At 37.6% G+C, this 27,761-nt stretch overlaps 1 protein-coding gene across 2 annotated transcripts in view; it reads right to left on the minus strand.

The window, feature by feature from the left end:
* The window catches only part of MBNL1 (muscleblind like splicing regulator 1), a 201,911-nt gene extending 178,257 nt beyond the window's left edge, over positions 1-23,654 (minus strand). The window contains exon 1 of one of the 2 annotated variants that reach the window (XM_027092780.1): positions 23,590-23,654. The gene's annotated coding sequence lies outside the window, so the exon portion shown is untranslated. The remainder of the gene's footprint in view (positions 1-23,589) is intronic. The other variant, XM_027092761.1, reaches the window with a different exon arrangement.
* Between the last annotated feature and the right edge of the window lie 4,107 nt (positions 23,655-27,761).

Consider the following 27,761-nt stretch of genomic DNA (forward strand, 5'->3'; position numbering starts at 1 on the left):
AGCCCCAAATCATAATTCACTGGGTGTCGTAAGATGGAACTTGCCTTCACTTTGAATAGAAAGAATCCTGGACTATCGTTATGTGATCAAGTTTTAGAGATTGGCGCGGGGCGGGGGCAGAACTTCCTTTGGATTTAGGGAATAACTTGTTCAATGACGATTCTAATTAAAAACATTGTTTCCCATGTTTTGGACACAGTTTAGGACCAAATGCTAGCTACTGTGCGATGTACTTCCTACAAGTTTGTTAGGCTGTGTTAGAGAGGGTGGGGACAGCTTCAGGAGGAGAAGGAAAAACATCATGAAAGGTGCTAAAATACAAAAATACTTCTAGAGGCATTAATAACAGACTTGCGATCTCGACCCTTGGCTAGGTCCACAAAACACTGAGTTAATATTGTGCACTGCTCCCTTCCAGAACAAAGAAATTAATTAGATGGTGCCACTTCTCAGTGTTAATCATTGAAAAGTACCCAAGTGCACACACAGTGGAAGCAAATTTAAAAGGAAACCGACACTTTCTCAGAGAACAGGGATGGGCATTCTCTATCTGCCAATTGGTAGCTACCCCAAGCTATGAGGACTTCTTTTCTTCTAATTCAGCATTCATTTCAACAACTACATCAAGTGCCTGCTATGCCAGAGATTCAAGAATGGATAACACAGAGTTCCTACCCTCAAGGATAATACCTCTACCAAGGAAGAGGCTACTGAAGAGAAAAATAAACCAATTAATTCCACCTGAAGGATAAATGCTAAAATGATGAAGGCAAGCCCAAGATGGGCCTGAGTAGATTCAAGAAGGCTTCCTGGAAGAGTGACTTTAACAGGTCCCTTGAAAGGTGTGTAGCAATTAGCAAGATAAAGGGAATTGAGTCCAGGTCCACTGGAGAAAAGAGCCTGGCAAATACAGTGGACCTGCCAGTCTTTCTGTTAGAAGTGCAAGCCGGATACTTATAGGAGAGTGGCAGCAAATGAGCTAAAAGTAGGTCTGTGTTAATCCAAGGGTCTCAACTTTACTCTGAAAACTGTGATGATCTAAATGAGTTTACACAGCAAGGAGATAGGTGAAATTTGGACTTGCATTTCAGAAAGATCCTGTAGCAGCAGCTCGGAGGGTGAATGGGAGTGTAGGGTGGAGGCCGATGGAAGAAGGGTGAATGGGTGTGGACAGACTGGAAAAATGACTCATGCAGGGAATGAGGAAGGGAGGAGACTCCCAAGTCCCTGGCTAAGCCTACTGGATTGTTTGCTACTTGCTTTTTAATTTCTCCAGTTTGCCTCCATTCTCCTTGACAATAGACCTTGACTTCTGAGCTGGGCCACCTATGCCTGTGCCGGCAGGTGGGTGCCTCACTGGCTTCCACGCGCCTCTCCTCAGAATGTCCAGTGAACCGCTGAGGGCTAATCCTGGTTGTAGGAACTTATTTTCAATTGTTCTCAGACCCTTGCAGACTTCCAGGTTAGAGCTTTGGTGTTCTTCTTTCATGTGGGTTAGAAAATTCGCTGTTGGGAGCAACATGGTGAAAAACAAGACTTTGAACCTGTGTGGTGCAAGAGTGGAAATTATTTTTCCACTTCAGCACTGGAGGAGGGGAGACGTTCTGGGAACAAAAGAAAAATTGAAGCCGAGACAAATTTTCTGCTCCACTGAACAGAATACAAAGAAATACAAGAAAGACCCTTGAATGTTAGAAACAGTAGAATAAACATCCTAGTAAATGACAAAGAAGAGAGGAAAAAATGTTATTTCACATAAGAAAACTCATACAAAACAATGGTCAACCTAGGACTCCAAAGTGAGTCAAAATAAATGATGATATAAAACTTCATTGCCACTGGTTTAGCTTAATTTATTATCATTGATAATACTATAACATGAATAATGACATGTAACATTTTGAAGCAGTGCAGCAAACACCAGATCATATGTTAAAAATATTAAATCATGTTGCCAGCTTTCAACTACCAGTGGCATTCTAACCACATTTCAAATTGTGGAAATTATTAAAAAATCATTATAGTAATAAAAAGTAAATAGTTCCCATTTATAATACCAATCATATTCCCTCAGTGCTAGGATAGCATTATGGTTTCTCTTCTATGAAGTGTAGTGTTCATAGTTCATAGGCTCATGAGTAAGTATATCTATAAGTATAAAAAGAATGTCATTTGTGGGTGGAGAGGGAAATTATAGAAAACAATTTCAGATGAAATAAAACTACATTTTCAGATAAAGGAAAGAATATTCACTGCAGTTTCCTGAAATATTTCAGACCATTCAAGTCTTAATTATACCAATGAATCCCAATAGAAATACAGTTAAGGAATATGGTTTTCAGAGATAACATCAGCTACCTGGTTTACAATAACACAGATAAAGGAAATGGTAGCATTTATCTTTTTCATTCAAATGAGAGTCTTTATGGCACTGTGTAAGCGTGTGTGTGTGTGTGTGTGTGTGTGTGTGTGAACTGTATCTTTCTTGTCCTACACACCACATTTCTTTTTTTACATCTTTATTGGAGTATAATTGCTTTACAATGGTGTGTTAGCTTCTGCTTTATAACAAAGTGAATCAGTTATACATATACATATGTTCCCATATCTCTTCCCTCTTGCGTCTCCCTCCCTCCCACCCTCCCTATCCCACCCCTCCAGGCGGTCACAAAGCACCGAGCTGATCTCCCTGTGCTATGCGGCTGCTTCCCACTAGCTATCTACCTTACGTTTGATAGTGTATATATATCCATGCCTCTCTCTCGCTTTGTCACAGTTTACCCTTCCCCCTCCCCATATCCTCAAATCCATTCTCTAGTAGATCTGTGTCTTTATTCCTTACACACCACATTTATAGCTCAGTAAGCTCTCACTGCTGTCCAAATATTTGCCTTTTCTGCCCCTCCCCCAACAAATCATCCAAATGAAAATATCCCAAGGTATGCTTCTTAAAACTCGAAATATGAAAAGGTCTTGAATCACAGATCTAGGAATACTGTTATTATACCAGAGTAAAAAGAATCCATTACAAGATAGTGTCAAAACTGGGACCCAAATTCAGGCCCCATGATTTTTGACCCATGTTTAAATATAGATGGTTAAGAGAAGAAGCTGCTGGAAGGCAGTGAAGAATTGGAAACACTTTCGTATGATGAATCTATTTTAAGTACATGCATTAAATGTATCTCCATTCAGTTTCACAGCAGGGAAGGGGGTGGAAGCATTCTTCTGTAGCCTGGATTCAAACTTGTTCAGATATCTGAACAAATATACTTGATAGAATTGTGTGAATTTAGTTTATCTAAATTTAGTTTAGGACCTTTATATATTTCACATATCAAGTAAGTTTTTAAAATTATGCCTAGTATTTAAATATAAATAATATATATTCTATTGTGTGTATATATAGTATGTTATATAATAGAACATATTGCATATATAATATATATACCACTTAATGTACAAAACACATAAATGTAAAAATATATAAAACCAATATATTTGTCTTAAAATGTTTATAAAGATTAAAACTGAGTTAAAATATTAATTTTATCATGCATTTTTCAATTAACCTATTTTACCTAAAAGTTGAATCTAAGTCTTCATTATAATCATTTTAGTATCTAGAAATAGGGAAATAGAAAGCAAATACGTTTCAGAATTAAAGGTTTAGAACCACAGAATTTTAGTAGAGAATGGACATTAGAGCCCATCTGGCCCTGTTCCCTTGTTAGACCAGAAAATACTGTATAAGTAAATTGGAACCATGACAGAGAAGAGCTAGCATCAATGTCTTCTGATTCAGGCCATTTATTTTCATCATTTTCTTAAAGACACTAGGACAACAAGAATATAGGCATAAGTGCTCCCCAAGTTTAATGTGAAGAAGAGCCACATTAGATTTCTAGGAATATAATTCTTTCCTCCTCTATTTCTTCCTTGTTTTTTCTTTTTTTCTCCTTTCCATTTTTCCATCCTTCCTTCCTTCCTTCCTTACAGAAAACACATTCACACAATGCCTCTGTTTCACAAATGTTCATGGAGTATCCACTGTGTTAAGTAACTCCTGTTCTAGGCAGTATGGTTACAGAAATGAACGACACATCCCAATCACTTCCTTCAAGGAGTTTACAGTCTCTTAGAGGGAGACAGGCACTAAACAAGTAAAGAATAAATATGTAGAAAAAGATAAATATCTGAGGCAATTTCAGATGGAGGTAAGTACTATGAAGTAAAAGAAAGCAGGTTGAGGGGAAAAGGAGGGGAGGCTGTGTTTGTTAAACAGGATAGTTGGTCAAGGATTGAGATGGTCAGAAGTAGGCAGAGTCCTCAAAGAAGTGAGAACTGGGGAAAAATCATTCAAAGCCGTGGGAACTGTAGGTCTAGAACCTTGAATCCTGAGCTCATGCTAGGGCTGGAAATCCCATGACTGATAAAAAACGAATGGGATACCTAACCTCAAGGAGTTTACAGTCCAGTGAGAGAATTGATGAATCTTAATAAAATTAATCACACTCAAAATGCAAAGCTCCAATCATGATAATTTTGCTCAGCGGGAACCATTGACATGTTTGGTTATATTGGAGTTGGGGGGGCCAGTATAATTGGCACAGGATCCAGATTTGCTTTTCACGGAGATAACTAGATTATACTTGACTGCTGTGTACAGGAGCCTGATAGTCTAATCGCAGAACGGAACACAGGCAATACACCGCCGCTGAGAAGGAGAGCAAACCAGAAGAGTGGGCTCTGGCCAGGACAGCAAAGGCAGCAAATGGCTGAAGACCTGAGAGAAGAGAGTGATTTAGTTGCCTATAGCAGTGAGATACAGTAAACATTAGAATCTTCCATCTCAGAGCTGAAGAGAATCCATAAGATGACCAGCTCCAGGCCTTGAGAGAAGTGAAATGTATGTGTGTGTGTGTGTGTGTGTGTGTGTGTGTGTGTGTATGTGTGTGCGTGAGAAAGAGAGATTTATTTCTTCCCTCAAGTCAACACAGGATAGAAAACTCAAAATTTCTGAAGACAGAACATTTTCATAAAATTCAGCAGTGATTCCAGTTCCCAGAAATAGACACTGATAATATTAGTTTACTTATTTCCAGGTTTTCCTCAACACATTTTTTTACACAATTGTTATTGTACTACATGTACAATTTTGTGCTGTTTTTTCCCCCACTTCACTTCATAATATAACTTTATAAAGCAAATAATATCTCCATGTCATTCACATTCATTAATAATCCTCACTTGTCACATAAAGTAACAGAGACTGGAGAATTGACCCCTGACCAAAACCTCACAGTTAATAAGGGGTCAAGCCTCCTGCCCCACAGTGCAGCATTTCTGAGCCTACGTCCCAGATCCTGAAGTCATGTGTCTAATGTGTAATACATTTCTATACATTCTTATCTAGGATATACACACTGTCTTCTAATACAGACTGTCATTAAGGAAAAGAAAATGTACACTAATGGTCTTTTAATAAGTAAAAATGTTACAAAAATAATTATGAAACAGATACCAGAAGGTCAAAATGGACATATTACCTATATTATGTTACCTTACAATATATAATTACATGTAATATTGTGAAATATTTTCTACCATCTCATAAAATGGTGTGCTGTGGTTTAGCAGAGAGTCTCCTTGTAATCTTTTAAAAACAGTATCTATTAGATCTAACAGTATAAATGTTATAGTGTAACTATCTTATGGACTGTAATCCAAACATTTCTACATGTTAACTCTGTTCTATGTAGAATAAAAGCATCTGGAAAATGTGGCCATTGCCTTATTTCTTCCTAAATGCAAAAAAAAAAAAAATTGAAATTGTCAATAGCAAGGTTGATTTTTCTTTTTCTAAACATCCACTGTATCTATCTACTCATTTATTTCTGAAGTTCCTTTCTTTTGGCTTCTATGATATTCCACATCCTTCTTTCTTCTCATTCCTTTGTGTGGGTTTTCTCTCTCTGGATGTTTTGTCGGCATCTCTTATTCCTGCTTCCCCTTCTGTTTCCAGAAATTACCTTCAGACCATGTTTCAAGTGATGTCCTAAAGCAGGGGTCCCCAACCCCTGAGCCACGGACCAGTACCTGTCCATGGCCTGTTAGGAACCTGGCCGCACAGCAGGAGGTGAGTGGCAGGCGAGCGAGTGAAGCTTCTTCTGTATTTACAGCCGCTCCCCATCGCTCGCATTACCGCCTGAGCTCTGCCTCCTGTCAGATCGGTGGTGGCATTAGATTCTCATAGGAGTGTGAACCCTACTGTGAACTGCGCATGTGAGGGGTCTAGGTTGCGCGCTCCTTATGAGAATCTAATGCCTGATGATCTGAGGTGGAGCTGAGGCGGTGATGCTAGCGCTGGGGAGCGGCTGCAAATACAGATTATCATTAGCAGAGAGGTTTGACTGCACGGAGACCACAATAAATCGACTGCTTGCAGACTCATATCAAAACCCTATCAGTGAGTAGCAAGTAAAAAGAAGCTCAGGGCCCCCACTGATTCTGCATTATGGTGAGTTGTATAATTATTTCATTATATATTTCATTATATATTACAATGTAATTGTATAATATATATATTATTAAAATGTAATAATAATAGGAATAAAGGGCAGAATAAATGTAATGCTCTTGAATCATTCTGAAAAACCATCGCCCCTCCACCCCTCCTCGGCCTGTGGAAAAATTATCTTCCACAAAATCAGTCCCTGGTGCCAAAAAGGTTGGGGAGTGCTGTCCTAAAGGGACTTCTGAATAAGAACAACTTTTGTCACATGAATAAATGGTGGGAGCTTCGTATACACATCTTTTTTCTCTTCTTCCCTCTTTGCCTTGTCCAGTAGTGTGGGAACTAAGCAGTACGGTCATAAATTAATTCTAATGTCTTAATGTAGGCATCAGGGTGCACCCGGCTGCTCCTTGATTCATTCAACAGATATTTACTGAGCATTACGTCTCAAGAGTTAAACGGCACTGGGGACATGGAAATTAAGATCTCTTCGAGGTGCTCACAGTCTAATCTAGTAGAGGGGGATAGACCTAGGGAAAAAACCCCTGCACATTTGGAAAAGAGTGTAGCAAGTGAAATAATTCAGTTAAACCCATGTGCCAAGCAGATGGCAAAGAGGATAGGGCTGGGCAAGGCCTTGCTCCTCATAGACTCCCAACCAGCCGGCAAATGGTATAATTACCTGGCACATGTTAAGTGCTTGACGGCAGAAAGAAAGACACCGAAAAGTCAGGAAGAGCCATTAGACAGACAAGCGACCTGACAGTAGGAACACTTTAACAAATCATTGCCCTAGCAACGTGAGGGGAAGTTTTTCTTATTTTTCATGCTGCCATTATGTAAAGCCTACTGAGTGTCAAGTCTAGTTCCCAGACGCTGTGGCTGCAGACAGGCAGGCTTCCTCACCCTGCCCTCAAAAAACTCCAGGCCGCCCTTGCAGCCCTTGCAACTCTCTCTCTCTCTCCTTGTTTCCCCCAGACCTTCAATAGTAAATCCCCAACTAGGTGATAGGAGATTATCTGATTAAAGTCATTCACACTAAGGCGAGAATGAGGCTTAATCCTTCAAAAGTGTTTGCTCTGACAAAAGGATAGCTTGTTAACCCTAATGAACTGCTAATAGGCAGAAGTTAGAGGGCTCTATGGATCTCTCCTCCTCACTTTCCCAGACTCCCCCAACCCCACGTCCCTGGCTTTCTATTTCCCCTCCTGAAATAAGGGAAACTGGTGAATTCAGCAATATGATGGATTCCTATTACACACATTATCTCTTTGAACCCTCACAAGAGACGTGTGAGATAGCATTTGTGAGGCCCTCCTAGAAATGAGGAGACTGAAACTAGGGCAGTGGTTCTTGACTTTGGCTACATTTTGGATCTATAGAGTGCAACCGTCTATCTCTGGGTTGCAATTAAATCAGAATTTCTGGGAGTGGCACCCACGCACCATTTTTTTTTTTAATATCCTCAAGGTTTTTATTTATTTATTTTTGGCTGTGTTGGGTCTTCGTTGGTGTGTGTGGGCTCTCTCTAGTTGCGGTGAGCGGGGGCTAACTCTTCGTTGTGGTGCACCGGCTTCTCATTGCAGTGGCTTCTCTTGTTGTGGAGCACGGGCTCTGGGTGCACGGGCTTCAGTAGTTGTGGCACGTGGGCTCAGTAGTTGTGGCTCGCGGGCTCTAGAGCACAGGCTCAGTAGTTGCGGCTTAGCTGCTCTGTGGCATGTGGGATCTTCCCGGACCAGAGCTCGAACCCGTGCCCCCTGCATTGGCAGGAGGATTCTTAACGACTGCACCACCAGGGAAGTCCCCACCAATATTTTTTTTAAGTTTCTCAGATGATCCTGCTATACAGCCAAGGTTTCCTACTGCTGAGCTAGAGTTTATGAAATAAAATCCCTCAGAATCAGTGGCAATGTATGGACCTGCTCTGTTTCCTCCCCTTGGCAAGTTTGTCTGGCACGATAGAAACAGTGTTCTCTGCAGGAAACATTATCTCAAATCGAGTTTAGGTTTGCCCACATGCATCTAGAAATGCAGGAGGCAGGCTAGTTGTGGGGAGGTTAGATGCTGCGGCACCTTTGTCATGCACCTGGTTGGACATGATGCTCCTTAGGCCACCAAAATATGTCTCACTTTGTACCACGTAAGCATCAGTGACCTGTGGGCTTAAAAACAAGCTAGAGAAACAATCAAGCCCACACAGAGGATAATCCTACATGTTCTATAAGGCTTAGGTTGCTGTTTGCTTAAAATTCTATACCCTGCCTCTTTCTAAGAAATTGTTGAGAATGACATCAGGGCCTCTGAGTATCCTGGGCCACTTCCTTTTGGGTTTATTTATATCAGACTAAAGAAAAAAATATATATTCTAGAATATATACATATATGTATATGCATACCTATATATGAAAATGTTATATGAATATATACATATATATGTATATATATACTTTTTAGAAATAAAAAGTCTTTGGCAAATTTTAGTATGTTTTATAAATTCACTCAACAAACTAACATAGTTAAATCATAAATACAAATAAATTAATAGGACATTTCTCATTTGAATCTCATTTGCGGGTAATGTTACAAGTCTTAATTTACTGTCTTTGTGAATGTGCCGTCAGCCAGAATGTGGCTCTCCTGGCCACACCTGGCTGGACTCAAATGCCTGTATTTCTGTCACCGGCTTAGCAATGAGTAACTGCTGACAGGACCTGATCCCATCTAGCCTTCTCAGTAATTTATGTATTTCTAGACAATGTTGAACATTCTTCTCCCTTTCAAACTTTTCTGGCCGTAGGCCACCAGCTCACTGGTAACTGCTGCATTTTCCCTCTAAGTCGTTTTGCTGTCAACTTTCCTATCTGGTCCACAAATAGTCACTGAGCACCTGGCATAATTCTGGACTTTCCTGGAATCTGAGGCTACAGGGTGTGTAACACTGGACCCCAAGCCTCTTGAAACATACAGTCCCACAGGGGCAATAGATATGAAATAATAAGTAATTATAATCAATTAAGTAAACAATACAAATTTGCAAAGTGTAGTGAAAGGGAAGGAGAAACATGTGAATAGGTGAATCTAAACTCAAAAGACAGACAATTATTATTTTTATGATCTCCCCTTTATTTCACTGAATTCAAACATCTGAAATTATAGCTCTGTGAGAGCCATCACAGTACTTAAACTACACATCTACACTGCTTGAATTCCTCCTCATTTGTAAGACAGAATTCTATTACTGGTTGTGTGAAACAGTGACTTTATTTCTGTTAAGATGAAGGGTGTCCACCACACAGCCCCCGAGGGCAAGGTTTAAAGAAATCTCTGACTGATCATTACTACTCTGCCCTTGCTGTGTTCTTTGGTGTTTACTTTCATTCATTTCCTGGGTTTAATCTTTTAAGGCTATGACATCTACAGACAAAGCCAGCTTCTCTCTCACACTTTTGGAGAGTATAGTATGTCAGCTTTTGAATTAATATATGAAAATCCACTTGTATTATCTTTGTTTTTGTCAAAGTTACAGGACTTTTTTATCCTTGTTTCTGATGTAAAAATTTTCTTTACTATTGCTGGATATAAAAGGTAATATGTGCTTATTTTAAACAATGTATCAAGTGCCTTTGATAGGAGTTTATTAATTCTGTTCAGGTGCCACCGTAAAGATGTTTATGCATGATTATTCTAGACTAGCAATAGAGTGGTGGTGTACAACTCCTACCCACATGCTTACTCCCATGCACAATGTAACTTCCTTCCACAGCTTCAAGACGCCCACGTTCCTGCAAAAAAAAGCACTTTCCTACCTGTCATTTAGTCTTTACAATTAAATAAAGAAAAAAGTAACTGTATAAAAGAGGCTGGCCACCCAGAGCCTCTCTTTTCATAAAGTCTTTCTTCTCTAAAGATATTCTAAATTACAGACTTAGCCAGAACAGTTTTTCTCCTTGTGATGACTTTGAAGTCTGTTTATTCTTACAATATACTGGTAGGTCTTTCTTGGAAGAAGCTGTAAACACTTCGTCAGGTCCCTAAATACTGAAAACTCTACATGGTCCCTGGGAAGTTAACTCAGATTAGACTTAAGCTTGTAGAAAAGGGCATATTTGTCACCAAATATCCAATTTATGTGAGGCACCCAAATTATTAGGAAAACGGAGTACATGGATGACACTTGGCACACATTTGTTGATCTTCCTTACCATGATGGAAGAAGACAACTGAAGTAAGTCCATTTCATTTATGACTAACTTACTGGGTGACTAAAGGGAACACACTGTCTACTTTGGGGTTATTGGCAACAGGTATATACATGCCAAATATGACACATGGGCCAGTTTCCACTGGCAACAGTCACGGCTGCTGCCACCTTGCCCCTCTGCCTGTGCTGTTGCATGCTCTTGAAACAAGGCATATCCGTCTCCCCAGCCTCGTGCAATGACCTGTGTTTGCACCACACTCTTTAGAAGAATCAGGTTAAACAACGGGGGGTAATTTTTCCAAAGCTGCTGCTCTGCCCATGACCTTGGCTCCTGTGAGATAAAAGAGTCTTTGGAGTCTACTAGACATGAGATTCTGGACAGTCTCTCCAAGTCTCAGTTTCCTGTGAACTTAAAATGTCTACCTCATAAAATTGTGCTGATGAATGACTTCATGAGAATTAACCTAACATGAGTGAGGCATTTGATAAGTTATAGCTACTGTTATTATTTTAAGTGGATAGTAATTACAAATTTAAAAATCTAGAATATTTAAAGAACAAGCTCAGTTTAAACTTCAAGTCTTTTCAAAATATGGTGATTAAAATCACATTACAACTTTAAGAAATTTACAGCTATTTTTCACAAAATGAAAAGACAGCTCCTCTTACAGTTTTTTGAATAGACAGGTAGGATGTAATTAAAAAGGGAATCCCAGATGTTCCCTGGAATGATAAACAGGCACTTGAGAAACATCTCTCTTAATTGGCCAGTGAACAGCTTTCATTTGTCCAACTTTCCCCACCCACTTTACAAGGGGAATCATAAGAAGGACAAGCCAAGCCAAGCAAAAGGCATCTACCACTTTAGGGACTTCCCTCGTGGCACAGTGGTTGAGAATCTGCCTGCTAATGCAGGGGACACGGGTTCGAGCCCTGGTCTGGGAAGATCCCACATGCCACGGAGCAACTGTGCCCGTGAGCCACAACTACTGAGCCTGCGCGTCTGGAGCCTGTGCTCCGCAACAAGAGAGGCCGCGATAGTGAGAGGCCCGCGCACCGCGATGAAGAGTGGCCCCCGCTTGCCACAACTAGAGACAGCCCTCGCACAGAAACGAAGACCCAACACAGCCAGAAAAATAAATAAATAAACAAATGTGGGGTTTAAAAAAAAAAAGAGAAAAAAGAATCCACCTGCCAATGCAGGGGACAAGGGTTCGAACACTGGTCCGGGAAGATCCCACCTGCCACGGAGCAGCTAAGCCCGTGTGCCACAACTACTGAGCCTGCACTCTAGAGCCCGTGAGCCACAACTACTGAGGTCGCGTGCTGCAACTCCTGAAGCTCGTGTGCCTAGAGCCCGTGCTCCGCAACCAGAGAAGCCACCGCAATGAGAAGCCTGTGCACCGCAAGGAAGAGTAGCCCCCTCTCACCGCACCTAGAGAAAGCCCGCGCGCAGCAATGAAGACCCAACGCAGCCATAAAAAAAATAAATAAATAGTTTAAATTAAAAAAAAAAAGACATCTACCACTTTAAAGAACAGTTTATATGCACAGTTGCATGGAAACCACTTCCTTTGGAACCGTGCGTGAAATTGTGATTTTTTTTTAACCCAGTCAAAGCTGTTGCCACAGGATAAAAATTTCGTTGTCTACTTGCTTCTTTTAAGTAACTCTAGTCAAGAGATCCTTTCAGACACAGCTTCCCCTTTTTCAGATTTTACTCCTACCTCCCTGAAAAAAATATATCTCTCAACTTCATCAGAACGAACATGCTCAGAACTCTATGAGGAGAAAATAATGATTATGTGTTGCTAAGTACTATTTAGTAACAAAGGCTTGGACCACAGGAATGATGACATCACCCGCAGAAAGAGGAACATTTACACTTTTGAAAGAGATTCTTTTCCAACATGATGGGTCACCGTCAGAAGAACAAAGCCAAATAAGGCAGGAGGAGAGTCTGCTTGGCCTGGAGAAAGCATTCTTAGCATCCAATTCTGGACAACTATCCGCCCCAAGTTAACTAAATAGAGTCACACCCCAAGCCCACGTGTTCTTTCTGTGCTTCCCTCCTGAATCTTGTTCACGTCAGCAAATATGTACTATTCTTATTGCAGAAAACCTGCAACTCCATAGTTTCAGTAGCTTTGCTTCTTGGTTAAACTGCCCAACTATGGTACGTGGCAGGTCAGAGAGTGGCTTCATGTTTCAGGACTGGTCTCTAATATTCACACACTGCAGATATTCATGCATTTATTCCCTCATGCACTTGGGAACCACACACCATCTCACACTTTGCATTAATCCAATAACATGGTCAGTCATCACACCCACATATTTACGTTATAGGATGGAATGCACTGCTTAAATAGCACATAAGTCATTTGCACCCCTCCACACTTCTCAAAACTGGTAGCATAATGGTTTTCTATTCAGGCATTGTCAGGAGTACTCAAAAGTTAGCTTCTGACTCCTACAGTATGATGTCTGCCTGCCTTGGGGAAATTATGATTGTGTTCCTCTCCACCCCACCCATTGCCATCCTTCTAGGACATACTCAGCTCAAGGTCAGAAGTAGATTTTTTTCTTTGTCAGCTCTTAACCCAAACCAGACAGAGAAGCAGCCATACTAGTTGTAATTCATTTCTTAAGTATAGGGGGAGGCCAATCGTTCTTAAATATTGAGTTTGTTTACTCCATTAAAAAAAAAAAGAATATGTCCTTTTCAGTAAGCTAGCTTATATTCCCTTCCCAAATCATACTCCACCTCCCACCTCCCTCAAAAAGTTGTGTCCAACTAACTCTAGGATTTAAGTGGTAGTAATTGGGTCATTTAGAGCTCTTGGGATAATAAAAATAAATCAGAGGAAATTTATAATTACCATGGAAAATGCAAAGTAAGTTACTACTACTTAGAAGAGGAACAGGTTGATATTGCAAGGGTCCCTATCATCACTGGCACTGTGATTTAGGAAGAATAAACAAAGGAACATCTGTTGTCTCCAGGCACTGGAAAACAGCCTTTTCTCTAGTCTTTTCTGCTTTAGATCCATGCAGAAACGAAGGTACCTAATGACCCCATTACCAGACATCAGTGAACCTATCTTCAATGACCACGATTGGGGTCAGTTAGTCCATGACAATCTTGCTGAAAAATCTTAAGTTGACAAATTTAAATGATATTTGAGACCTTTTCACTTTTATCAAACGTCACACCTATTATGGAAATGAAAAGGCAAGAAAATGTAGTTAACCTCTGAAGGTAAACTTAGCTTATCTGAAATTTATCTAAATATAATAATTTATCTCCTAAGAAAGCTTTTGACCTATGTAGTAATTCCTGCTTCTCTTCAAACAACAGCCTTTCCTGGCCTGTGTTAAACATAGATAATGAATAGGTCATTCATGTACTCCTCTACCCAATACACACATGTGCATGTCCTTGCAAATATTTGCTCACACTGTACAACTCCTTTCCTTGGCCTACAACGTAGGTTCCTGGCCCTTTGTCCACCTCAGTTCTCCTTAGCTTCATCTTCCACTTCCCTCCGAGGACTGGACTCTTTCTGCTTCTCAGATATGCAGATATGCCAAACTCATTCCTGCCTCTGCACTTGCCCTTGCCCGTTACTCTTCCTGGGCCACTCTTCCCAGAGTCCATGGTTCTCTCAGCCTTCTCATCATTCAGGTCTTGGCTTAAATATTACACGTTCAGAGAAGCCACCTCGGGAGGCCAGCTGTCTCTCTGTCCTTCTACTTTGCTTAATTTTCTTTGTGATGCTACCCTCATCTGAAATTCCCTTTTAAAAAATTTACTCGTCTATTGGTTTACTCATTGTCTCTCCCCACTAGACTGAAGGGTAGAATGTTGAGTGTAGAATCTTGGTCCTGTCCATCACTGTTCCCCCAGCATCTAGAACAGTGCTCAGTGCATGATGCTTGATGTAGGAATACAAGAATAAACACACTTCAAAATGAAAACAGAGTCTTCTCACAAGAATTAAAAATCTTCTCTTCACATAACCCACTTCCTGAGAAGAACCACAAGGTCAGGGTCACCAAATACCTCGTGTGGGAGGACCGTAAAATAGAAAAAAAGTTACCCAATATTAAATTCATGTGATATTAACATTTTTTTAGTTCTTTGAAACTTTAAACTTTTACCGATTAAATGTTGATGGTTCAACTTTAAAGCTGATTCCTTCAGGAAGCCTGTGCCATCACTATACCCAGAAGTATAGCTTTCAATTATTTTGACGTCGCAAAAGGCATATAATATATCTTATATATTTTTCATACTGGGTCTCAAAATCCACTTCTTTTAATATTTCATCTACTAGATTGTAAGATTTCTGAGGCAGGGATTATACCACATAGTCTATAAATTTCTAACAGTATCTAAGCCACAGCTCTGCCTACCTTGCTTCTCAGTAAATAAGTAGTAGAGGCAGTATAATACCATGATAAAGACCCAGCTTAGAGAAAGACACACCAAGATCAGTTTTGTGACCATTATCAAGCTACCTCTCTCTGAAGCTCTCTCTCTTTTTTCTCTTAAATCTGTAAAGTGGGAATAATAGTACTAATTTTACAGTGTTGGTGAGGGTATTAAATTACTCATGGGAAGCACCTGAAATACAATAATATTTTTAAATGGTACTAAAAAATAGTACTGAAAAGTGACATACAATGTTACTAAAAACTGGTGCTAAACGTGTAATAAAGCTATTATCAGCATCATCACCACCACTGTTATTTGGAGCCTAATAATCTCAAGAACCAAGTTTTATGTTTATAACCTTAAACTTGACATTTTGCACAGGCAAAAAAAAAAAAAAAAAACAAAACCCATAACAGTTTTCCTAGAGTAGCTTTATAATCCACTTCAAGACCAAAAATAGAACCAGGAAATAATTACAAAACAATATGTGAATTGCATGCATAGCCATGAGGACGGCACAGCAGATGGTTCATCAAGAAAGTATTCTGGAAGGAGATTGCTCTTCCATCTGGCCTGAAGAAAGCAATGAACCCTAACTGGCCAAGAAGAACGGGCGCATGTTTTTCTTGGTGGTGAGGGCATGGGCAGAAAAAGTGTAGAAGCCATGGGGCAGCAATGCACAGCAACTGCCCCTCTGGATTCTAAGAGGGTAGCGGCAGCCGCTGTGAACTCATCTCTTTTTAGCTCAGTGGAAAAAAGCCAACACACACAAAAAAGAGAACTTCTTGGTCCATTTGTTGTCTCCAGGGACTACTTTTTTGTTTCAGTTCCTTTCACTCAATGGTAACAGAAGTACCCCCACCTGACAATTGCATGGCAGTTTAGAGCACTATCATAACCTTGGCTTCTTCCAGACAACCTTGGGAGATAGCTGTTATTTTCTTATTTTTTATTTTTTTTGTTTTATGCGGGCCTCTCACTGTTGTGGCCTCTCCCGCTGCGGAGCACAGGCGCCGGACGCGCAGGCTCAGCGGCCATGGCTCACGGGCCCAGCCGCTCCGCGGCATGCGGGATCTTCCCGGACCGGGGCACGACCCCGTGTCCCCTGCATCGGCAGGCGGACTCTCAACCACTGCGCCACCAGGGAAGCCCAGCTCTTATTTTTATTATGCCTGTACATGAGGCTTAGAAACATCAAAGCCTTTTGCTTAATGATTTATTTGTGTACCTACTATACTCCATGCAGTGTTCTAGATACTGAGGATATATCATGAACAAAACAGACCAAATCCCTACCCTCATGGAACTTACATTCTAGTGGGAGGAACAGACAATAAATAATTGAATAAAGAAATAAAGATGAATATTTTATTTAGTATTAAGTGCTATCTAGAAAATTTAAATGGGAAAAAGGATAGAGAGTGACTGGGATAGGGACACTACAATAAAATTTTCGGTTGGTTATGGAAGACAACCCTTTGGAGGAACAAACATTTGAGCAGAGGTCTGAATAAAGAATGATTGTGTCACAATAATACATGTGGGAAGAGCATGCCATGAAAAGAGAAGGAAGAGCATGTGCAAAGTCCCTGAGTCAGAAATGAGGTTAAGATACCCTAGGAGCAAAATGAAGAGTGGAGTCAGAGCATAGTGAGTGAAGGGATGAGAAGTAGGATATGAAGGAGGAGATGTAGGTGGAGGACAGGACATATAAACTATCAGGAAAAATTTGAATTTTATCCCAATTAAAATAGGAAACCATTGAAGAATTTTGAGCAGCGAGTTATATGATATGATTTATGTTTTAAAGAGTCATGCTGGCAAGGATGCATGGGTAGAAAAAGCGAAATTTCTCAGGAGGCTAGAACAAGATCAGAGATGCCTTCAACAGAGATGACAGTGTCTCACATGGTGCTCAAGATGGCAGAAGGGGTAAGCCTGATCAGTGCTGGGATATATTTTGGAAAAATATTTTAACAGACTTGCTGATAAGTAGGATGTAGGTGAGGCAAAGAAAGAAATTAATGATGCTTTTGACCTAGATAACTGAGTATAAGATGGTACCATTTACTGACCAAAGAAAATTGGGCACGGAGCAGAGAAGGGCAGGAAATGAGGAGATTTTTTTTTTTTTTTTTGGACCTGTTGACTTTGACATATCTGTTAATACCTGAGTGAAGAAGTTTAATAATCACTTTGAGGTATGAATCCAGAAGTTGGCAGAAAGTTAAGGAGGTATGGATTTTTTTAAATTTAAAGGTATGGGACTAGATATCTGGAGAGGGAAGACAAGTAACTTATCTAAGATCCAAAGTCAGTAAGTGACAGAATTGAATTTGAACATGAATCTTTTGACATAGACCCACTTGCTCTTGCTGCCACAAATATTAGAATGTATTCATAGTTATAAGCACTGGAGTAGAATATGGGGAAGGGCTGGGGGCAGGAACATTCTAGAATCACTTATATTGAAGGGTGAGAATTTTTCCCGATGTTTATGGACTACACAAATTCATGGTTACTTCTTATCTTACTTTCTTTTCTAATTATTTTTTGTAAATGTGGTGATATATATACAATTAACTTTAAAAAAATCTCTGGAATGATAAACTCATAAGGTTGGCCAAGTACTACAGATATCTACTTTCTCATCTGAAATGGTCACTTTTTTGCAATACGCAAGAGAATAACTGACTTTAGACTAAACGTAGACTGCACAGAATTGAAATATAAAGATAAAAGTTCAACCAGCAACTTGAATAGGTATTTCTGAATTGTATCATAACATTTGAATTAGGTTGTATCAAGCTTGTTTAATAGAAATGTCCCCAGGCAAGTAGCAATTCATCTCCATGGCTTAAAAAAAAAAAGATTAAATCAATTCAAAAAATAAAATAAAAGCAAAAAGAATGCAAAGGAAGAAAACTTAAAACTGGAAACAAACTGAAACAAATGAATCTAATTGTATTTTAAATGAATATTATAACCCTGACTGAAAAGGAAAAGAAGAGAGAGTGAGGGATGGAGGGAAAGAGGAAGGAAGGAAGGAAAATTTATCCATCCAGTAATTTACAAATACATTATTTGGTTGGGTATGGGTGTGGGGGAGAGAAGTGCACACAAACTCTGCCCTCTTTTTCAGTAGGTTTGTTTATTGTAGTAGTGGTTTTGGTAAAACAATTTAGAAATTATTTTAGAGATGTATCATAGGGTTGAGTGCACGAGTAAGCATGTTGATGTTAGGATCCAGGGCTCACACTGTGGAAGGAGGAGCACACAAATACGGAATAGGGAAGGGCAAGAAAGAACCCTACAGGGAGAGATTGGAATTGGAGCTATCAGATGAACTCATGATGTCCAAAAGAGAGGTGTGTGTATACAAAAGTTTTTATGCATAAGCATTTGTGAATGCATACTTTTGTGTTTATGTCTCTACATATGTATGTGCATTAACATATTTCTCCTGAAAGAGTCAAGAGGCAAAAATATTCAGTGGCAGTGGATATGCTACACATCCAGATCTGAGCCTCTAACACCGTTCCCCACTAAAGGAGATGAGAAATGAATGATTCCAGGGGTGAAACAGGATGGGTACCAGACCAGCCTACAACATCTTCTTCTGCCAGAAAGTACTCACTAACATGATGGGGAGGTGCCACAGAGGCATCAGAAGTCAGAAAGAGAGGACTCCATTGGCTAAATAGGGACCGTTTGAGCACCAAAATAATTAAAGCAGTAATGAATTATAACCATTGAAAAGACAGAAATTCATGAGTTCACACCAGTAACAGATAGACACATAAATTAATAATTAAATAAATGGGAGAGAAGAGAGCTCTTTTGCTTAGAATGCGCAAGACTGACGAAAACGTGCAGGGAGTGCTGGAGTTGGAAAATCATCATTTGGTAACCATTATAGTACAGATTGCATCAGATGAGAACACCAGTTAATGCGAAGCCCAACTGGAAATTTTTCACTAGGAGCCTTCCTAATAAAATGGAGAAATTAAGCAATACCTTGACTAGGTGGCCAAAATTAACACTCCCAGTGTGGGACAGATGAGCATCATGTGCCTCTAGATGTGATAGCATGAGAGGAACAGTATCACCTATATGTGTAGTATTCTAGCAGAAAATGCATAACCACAATCTAACCATGAAAAAATGTCAAATACAAAATGAGGAACTTGATGTTAAAAAGAATAGAAAAAAGAGTAGGTGGATAAACTGTATTCTTTAAAATTTTCAATTCCATAAAAGACAAGAAATAGTGTGGAAATATTCCAGATTAAGGAAGGCTAAAGAGACATTACAACTAAATGTGATTCATGACTCTAGACTGAGTTTTTACTGGAAGGGGAAATATTATAAAGGGTGTTGTTAGATAAATAGCAAAATCGTAATATGAACAAATATGAGATTAAAGTATTGTATCCATGTAAATTTATGAAGTAGATAATTATATGTAACTGTTAAATAAGAGACTTCTATTTTCAGTAATTACACACTGAAGTAAAGGGTCATGTTGTTTGTAATGTGCCCTCAAGTGGTTCAGGAAAAAAAATGGAGGTAGAAAGATAGAAAGAAAGAATGAGAGCAAATTATAAAGCAAATGGGGTAAAATATTAAGATTAAGCAAACCTGGGTAAGAGTATGTGGGAGTTCATTATACCATTTTTATTTTTACAACTTTTTTGAGCTTGAAATTATTTCTAAATAAAAAAAACTTTTAAGTAAATGAAGTATAACAAGCATTTCTAGTGAGCATTTTAAAAAGTCCACTGCCATCAGCTATCTGATTTTATTTTACTCAGAAAGCCGCCTAATTGCACAGAGAATGTTTTTGCCTTTCCTCTAATTCAGATCTGTTCACCAACACAGGAAAAGAATAAATGTATCTCCTTATATTTTTTCTTATAAAAAGGAAAAATAAATTGAACTAAGTTATACTTAAAGAAAAATTCTACTAAGTTTATTTTCAGAATCAGAACTGGTGATGTTTTTGCAGATCATATTACTATTTACATCAATAAGAAGAATTTTGAGAATGTGATAATGACTACATACATAAAAAACTAAAGGCTTATGATGAAATATCTGTAAAATAGAATAATAGATTTTCTTTAAATTTGGATTTTAAAATCCAAATTTAGCATTTTCCTCAATAATACTGAAAAATTAAAACTTATTTCTTGTACACGCATGGAATAATGAAAACATAAAGCTAAAAGCAACTTGGAAAACATCAAATCTAACTGCCTGATTTTAGTTCATGTAAAATAATAAAAAATATCAATGATGTCAGGTAAGTGTTGGAAATATAACAATAATGCTCAAAAAACAAATTATTTGCATTTTAAATATTTTAAAAATTAGCAGTTTAAAAAAATTTTTATTGGAGTATAGTTGATTTACAATAAATTAGCAGTGTATTTATTTTCTACAGTGCAGATATGTAAATTAGACTGCACTTAACATATTGTTTTAAATGGGAATACTCAGAAGTATAAAAGGACTTGCCTTTATTCTTTATATTTACGGAAATTATTTCTTATATGGAAATGAGACTCATATTCTATCTCACAGACAACCCATAGTTCCATAGTGCATATTTTTGGGAAAACAAGAACTTTCCGACTTATTTAGCACATATTTTTATTAATAAAATAAATATGAATAGGCTACACGTGGCACTTCTTTGGAAGTCACATACATTAAAAATAAATAGAAGATCAACAGATGTAGGTGGACACAAATTTGCTTTTAAAATGCTGAAAGACCCACGTTACCTAGATTTAGAGTATTTTTGTTTCTGAATTTAAAACACTGTGTCCTTCTTAGTCTGCGCTTAAGCCATAATCTTTCTTTCAGGCAACAAACTTTCTTGTCTTTGCTTTTTTTTTTGCAAATGGGGAAATAGCCAAAAAGAGGGAAAGCAAAACAAACAACAAAGAAATGTTTCAGTGTTTCAAAAGTTCTTTTGCAAATCCAGTTATTTATGTCGAAAACAAATAACGTTGTTTCAAAGTAAAATTATTATTTGAAAGATGATATATTCGGGTGGGATAGAGCCCTCTGTTAGCAGCATTCTCTTCTACAGGTGGGCAGTTTTGGGAAGTTCATACTGCGAAAGAGGAGACAGCCAGGGAACTGTGAGATTAGCTGGATCAACCCTGGGTCTCCATAGTCTAACAGATCTCCAGCAAGATCACCCACAGGTCACATAGTCAACCGTGTCTTATTAAGACAGGTATAAAATTTCACAATGCCATACAGCGGTCATCCAGTTTTAACTTTTATTAGATTCAATGAAAATTTATGTCTTAGATAGTGGGTCACATGAATGTAATCCTAACGAAACAGTAAAATATGTGTCTATAGTGCGAAAGTCAAAATTTGTGTTTTCCAGAAATGAATTATTTACAATATTATATCTAATGTCACTTAAAACTTTTGGATGTGTGAGCAGGGTCTAAATGTTTGTTGTAATAACAGTATGTGAAATAAAAAGCCTATGCAATGCATCCAGCTGTTTTCCTAATAATGCCAAGAATATCCCCTTCAACAATCTATATGATTTATGCAAACACAGCCATATAGGCGCTAATTTTTTTCTGTAGATATAATTTTCTCAAAGGCAGAAAAAATTCTAAGCTTATTTTGCATAGTCTAGGACTAGACTGTTCATTCAGAGACTTTAGTAATTCTCAACAACATCAACACATCTGTCTTGCTGGCAAGATAGCATTTTCTCTACTTCTTTAGCCTTCATTTGTGGTTCTGAATTTGCAGCGGTGATCAATTTAGATTGTAATTTCCTTGGGTTATGTTTTCTCTTGGTTGTTATCAGTTATTCAGCGTAATACCACACCCACAGCACTTAATAGCTCATGATGTCAAAATATCTCATACTTAAAATTCTGGACATTTAGAAATACTTCCATCATTTTTTAAAAGAGAGGGGCATTAAAAATGGTATTGTTGCAAATAACATAACGAAGTCCTGATGGAAGTAGTGTTTAACTAGTGTATGATACATAAAGATGAAGATGCACAATTTTAATGGATTTCTCAATACTAAAATGTTGATCTAGTTAAGGATGTCAAACTTTATACTTTCTGAATTTATAACACGAACAGTCTGTTTTTAACAGTCTGTTTTTCTTCTCCCTATAATCAAAAGACAGCAACTCTTGTTACAGCACATTGCATGAAAATAGTTTAAAAAAAAAAAAAAAGCTTTTTTCCAGGTAATGTAGTAGAACCAGTATGACAGTACTGTTTACCAAAACAGTAAAAATTAAATCCATTAATTGATGGAACAATGTAGACTTTCTCTTTTGGAAGCCATGTGAGTATTCTAATTAAAAAGCAAACCAAATTAAGTAAGCATTCAAATTATTATTTGACTATATATATTATTTATATGTATGTGTATATAACTGCATTTTTCTTTTTAAAGATGTATTAAAATAAATTGTAGTGTTTTGTCAAAGTACATAGAAACCAATTGTTTTTAAAAGGAGGATTTAAAAATTGCTATATAATGAATACAATTGTATAAAATTATATTAAATACAATTCCTATATAGTGAATACAATTGTATTAATACAATAAATTAATGTTAATATGTGTAAACATTACTCTAGATTAGAACAACAAGAAAAAATATTCTGCTGGATTTAGATTACTTTAGAATTTCTTAATGAGATAAGTTTCAGCTTAGTTTGACCTCCAGTTATGAATGCAAATGGTCTTACCTTGTTTTAGTTCTTGTTCCATTGCTAGGCATTAAACTGTAATTAATCTTATTAAGACAAACATGAATTTCTAAAATTAGATTTACTTATTTAAATTTTTAAATCATATCATCTACACTACAAACTGCTCCTAAAGTATTTACGTATCGCTGCAATGTGATGATAATGAAAAATAACACTGAAATGTCACATTTTAATTAATACAATATATTTTCACAGTGGGTAAACAAATGCAAGAATATCTTTTCCCTGTAAAACGTTCAACTAATAATATGCAAAATTAACAAGGCAATATATGTAGGAGAATTTACAAATGTTAGGAATTTGCTAGAGCTGGGGAAGAAAAAAGTTCTCAAAATTTATTATTAATATAAAAGTTCTTTTAGCACTAAACTGTGTACAAAATTATGAAAAAAAGAGAATGTTTTACTTTGTAGTTAAAATAATTCAGCTATCGATAAGAACTTTTAAAATTTCCAGCTTTTTAAACGCTGTATGAAGTTGAAACGTAAATTTACTAAACTTTTTCATTTGAAATATTGACTACTTACTTGAGAGAGGTATCGGTTTTATCTAACCTACTGTTATTAACCTACTGTTATAGAACTGTTATTCTATAAGTAGCAATCCAAATAAAATGAAAAATAACAAGTAACACTTTCTTCTTACCTCTATGTCTTATTTACAGTTGCTTGTTGAGCTGCTTAAATAGTTGAGTTAAACTATCAACACCTCAAAGAGCTCTGTTCTCTGCTCCGCTCTCTTCTCTAGACACATTTTTTTTCCCTCTGCAAAAGGATAGTCTACCAAAAGAGGAAGTTGTGAAACACCAGAGTCATTATGCTTTATAAGTTCTATGGAGAACGGAAAATTATTCACAAAGCTTACACTTGAAATCATGGTAACAGGCTATAATTTATGTGTATACATACATAATTAATGTATACACATATTTATATGTGTAAGCAAATTTTAGAAAAGTTATTGAAATCTATACTTAAGTAATGCTCATTTACATGAGGAAACATTTCCTGTGTGACTAAATGATAATCATAGAGGAACAGAAAATACTGCTCTGTGTGGAAGAAAATTATCAAGCTGATACATGAGGAATAAACTTGTTTTTATAAGGCTAATTAATGTAAAGTCTTTAGAGTATGACCTAAATCCTAATCTGACTACAGATATTTTGTAAAAAGAAAAAGAAAAAAAAACTTCAATAAACGGGCATTTTCCTGGAATCTGAGTAGTGGTTTTTTACCTACAAGTCTTAAACTTCCTTTCCCATGAATAGTTGCCTGTTACATATAGATAAAGCATTGCAAAACTGAAACTGTTGCTTATTCATGAGCTATGGTCTCTCTCAACTTCAGCCACAAGAATAAAAAACAGGTGCAGATTCTGCAATGTTGAACATTTAACTGGTTAAGTTTCTAACAAGATGGGGCATTAATTAAAAATATCTATAGGACAGTAGGGACAATGTTTGAAAAGGACATAAAAACAGTTGAGCAACACAAATACTATTGCCAACTTCAAATAAAAAGAAATACTCATGTATATACTTCTCCCAGGTTACTGGATAATAGAAGCAAATGGGTAGCTGCAATTTGTATGTGGCGGTCTCTCCCAACCTCCCTTGGTCGTTGGGGAAGAGGAAGGGGGTGGATTGCAAGAATAATTAAGTAATTATGTAAACCTCCACAGATTGCAAGAATTACTTTCTGGACTCTAGAAACTACCACGCTCTCAGGGTATCACACTCTGCTTTTTAGTTAACTATATTTTCAAAGAGGCAATAAAAAGTAATTAGGGGATGATTAAAAAATGGAAACATTTTCCATTTCACCTAAAGTCATACTTAATGTGAATTTGCAGTAAAAATAAATGAATAAACAATACTAAGAAAGCGGCCTCCACTCCCACACAAAAACCATAAAACCAAACCAACCAAACAAAACCCCCCGCATAGCATCACCAATATAAAATCTGATTTGAATTCTCTAGTGAGATAATTGTAGAAAAACTTTTGAAGAAAAAGTTATTATTGATGTGATTAACATTGCTTAGATTCTATGTGTTTTTTGAGAAATGTTAAATATTACTGTATATGAGTATTATTATAAAACATTAAGCCCATCTGCTCCCCAGAGACCCAGGTTCACTCCTGGAAGCATAGTGTTCAATATCTGTGGATGATTTTAATGTGCTAGCTCAGTATTTGTGTCCCTTTTACCAGGTGGTGGATGTGTATCTCTGTTTCTCTAATAATCCTTTCCAGGCTGGTGAATATGCTCAAAGTTCCTCCATCTTAAAAAATCTCCTCTGACTAAAGTGCCCTATTACCTTCCTTTTTGAGAAAGTTGTCACCATTGACTTCCTTCAATTCCTCATACCCTCTGTATGTGTGTATGTGTTTGTGTGTGTGTTAGAATATATATAAAATAAATTGACCATTATTGTCATTTGTTAAGCATATAGTCCAGAGGAATGAAGCATTTGCACACTGTTGTACAAACATCACCACCATCCATCTCCAGATCTTTTTCATCCTCCCAAATTGAAACTCTGCACTCATTGAAAAATAAACCCCAGTTCTCCTTCTGCTGCCCATTCCCTGGCAAACACCATTCTACTTTCTGTCTCTATGAATTGACTCGTCCAGGTACCTCATAGAACACTTGTCCTTGTGGCTGTTTATTTCACTTAAGTTCATTCAAGTTATAGCATGTGTCAGAATTTTCTTCCATTATATGTATCTACCATAGTTTGTTTCTATTCCATTATATGTATATACCATATTATATGTATATACCACATTTTATTTAACCATTCATCCTTTAATGGATACTTGTGTTGCTCCACCTTTTGGCTGTTGTGAATAATGCTGCTATGAACATGAGCGTACAAATATCTGACTCTCTGCTTTCAATGCTTTTGAGTATATACCCGGAAGTAAAATTGCTGGATCATGTGATTATTCTGTTTAAATTTTTGAGGACCTACCATACTGTTAAATACTCCTTTCTTCCTCATGCTTCATCCCTCCGCATTCTGGTTTCTGTCTCGCCTATACACAAAGACTCTTGACAAAGTCACCGAATGACCTTGTTACCAAATCCAAATGACACGTCAAAGCCCTCGTACTTGACCTCTTTGCAACATTTGCCACTGTTGACCACTTCCTCCTCCTAGAAGTGCTCTTTGTGCTTGAATTCTGGACTTCACCTTCTCCTTCTGATTATGTAGCAATTGCTTCTTTGACTTTCTTATAGGGTTCCTTAACTGTGTTCATCCACTGAAGGTTGTCATTTCTCAGGACTCTGTTCTGGACCAGCCCCTCTTCTTACTCACAATCTCCTCAATATATTTCCACGGTTTCAGTAGGCAAATACTTACTGCTCCCAAATCTGTCTCCAACATAAATATCTCTCTAAAGAAGTTTTGACCAGTGCAAAATACAAGATCATTTTTACTTGTGATCTAGAGAAAAAAATTTTGCCTGGAAGCTCTAAGATCAACCTGAATTGATTTTCACCTCTACTATTGTTTAGCTTTGCACATGTCAGCCATCATTTCTGAGCCCTTTCCTCATCCATAGAGTGGGGCCTTAAATGCCCTCCTTAGAGAATCATTGGAAGATGATTTTGTTAACATTCAAAAAATTATGAAATGAAGAATACTTAAATATTTTATTGTGTTTATAGTATAAAAATACAGATAAAGCAAAAGTCTATTCTATTTCCCTCTAACATGATTCTCCTCCCCCAAGGTAACCAATGCTATCAGTTTGATGCATATCTTTGCAGACCTATTTCCTGTGCAGTTATATATGTATATATAATATACATATACATATATTATAGCACATATGGAATTAAGTAATTTTTTGGGTTTTTAAATGTACATAACATCATACTGTATGTTTTTCACTGTGGCTTTTTTTAACTTTAAAACATAGCTCGAAGGTATCTCCAAGTTATTCTTTTTTTAAAAAATACATTTATTTATTTATTTATTTGTTTATTTATTTTTGGCTGCGTTGGGTCTTCGTTGCTGTGGGCGGGCTTTCTCTAGTTGCGGAGAGCAGGGCTACTCTTCGTGGCGGTGCGTGGGCTTCTCATTGCGGTGGCTTCTCTTGTTGCGGAGCACGGGCTCTAGGTGCGTGGGCTTCAGTAGTTGTGGCACGCGGGCTCTAGAGCGCAGGCTCAGTAGTTGTGGTGCATGGGCTTAGTTGCTCCGCGGCATGTGGGATCTTCCCGGACTAGGGCTCGAACCCGTGTCCCCTGCACTGGTAGGTGGATTCTTAACCACTGCGCCACCAGGGAAGCCCTCCAAGTTATTCTTTTGAACTGATTCATATATATCTAATTCTCCTGTTGATAGAATTTGTGTAACTTCTTCACAATTAAAAATAGAGCCAGTCAGCAACATTATGTCTCTTTAAAAATATGTGCAAGTCTTTCTTTAAGGTAGATACAGGAAAGCAGAATTGTTGGTCCAGAGTGTATATACATTTAAAATACCAATTGTCACTGCCAAATTGCCCAGTCAAGAAAAGATTTACCCTTTTAGCTTCCAACATCTCCTGGTTTTTGGCTCTTTTGTCAGTATTTAATATACTGAAACTTTTAAAGATTTGCCAATCTAATGGACAAGAAAATGGTGTCTTAATGTTTTTAATTTATATTCTCTGATTATTGTGGAGACTGAACATATTGTAATGTTTGTATCTCACTTTTTATTTCCCGTTTGTAAATTGTATGTTCTTTCATTCTAGACATTTGTTTATTGGATAAATGTCAACATCTTATTGATTTGTAGGTTTAAATTTATCTTGT

The sequence above is a fragment of the Aethalodelphis obliquidens genome, unplaced genomic scaffold, assembly GCF_003676395.1.
Source record: "Aethalodelphis obliquidens isolate GAN/ISIS:26980383/991018 unplaced genomic scaffold, ASM367639v1 scaffold81, whole genome shotgun sequence".
In the NCBI taxonomy this organism is placed as follows: Eukaryota; Metazoa; Chordata; class Mammalia; order Artiodactyla; family Delphinidae; genus Aethalodelphis; species Aethalodelphis obliquidens.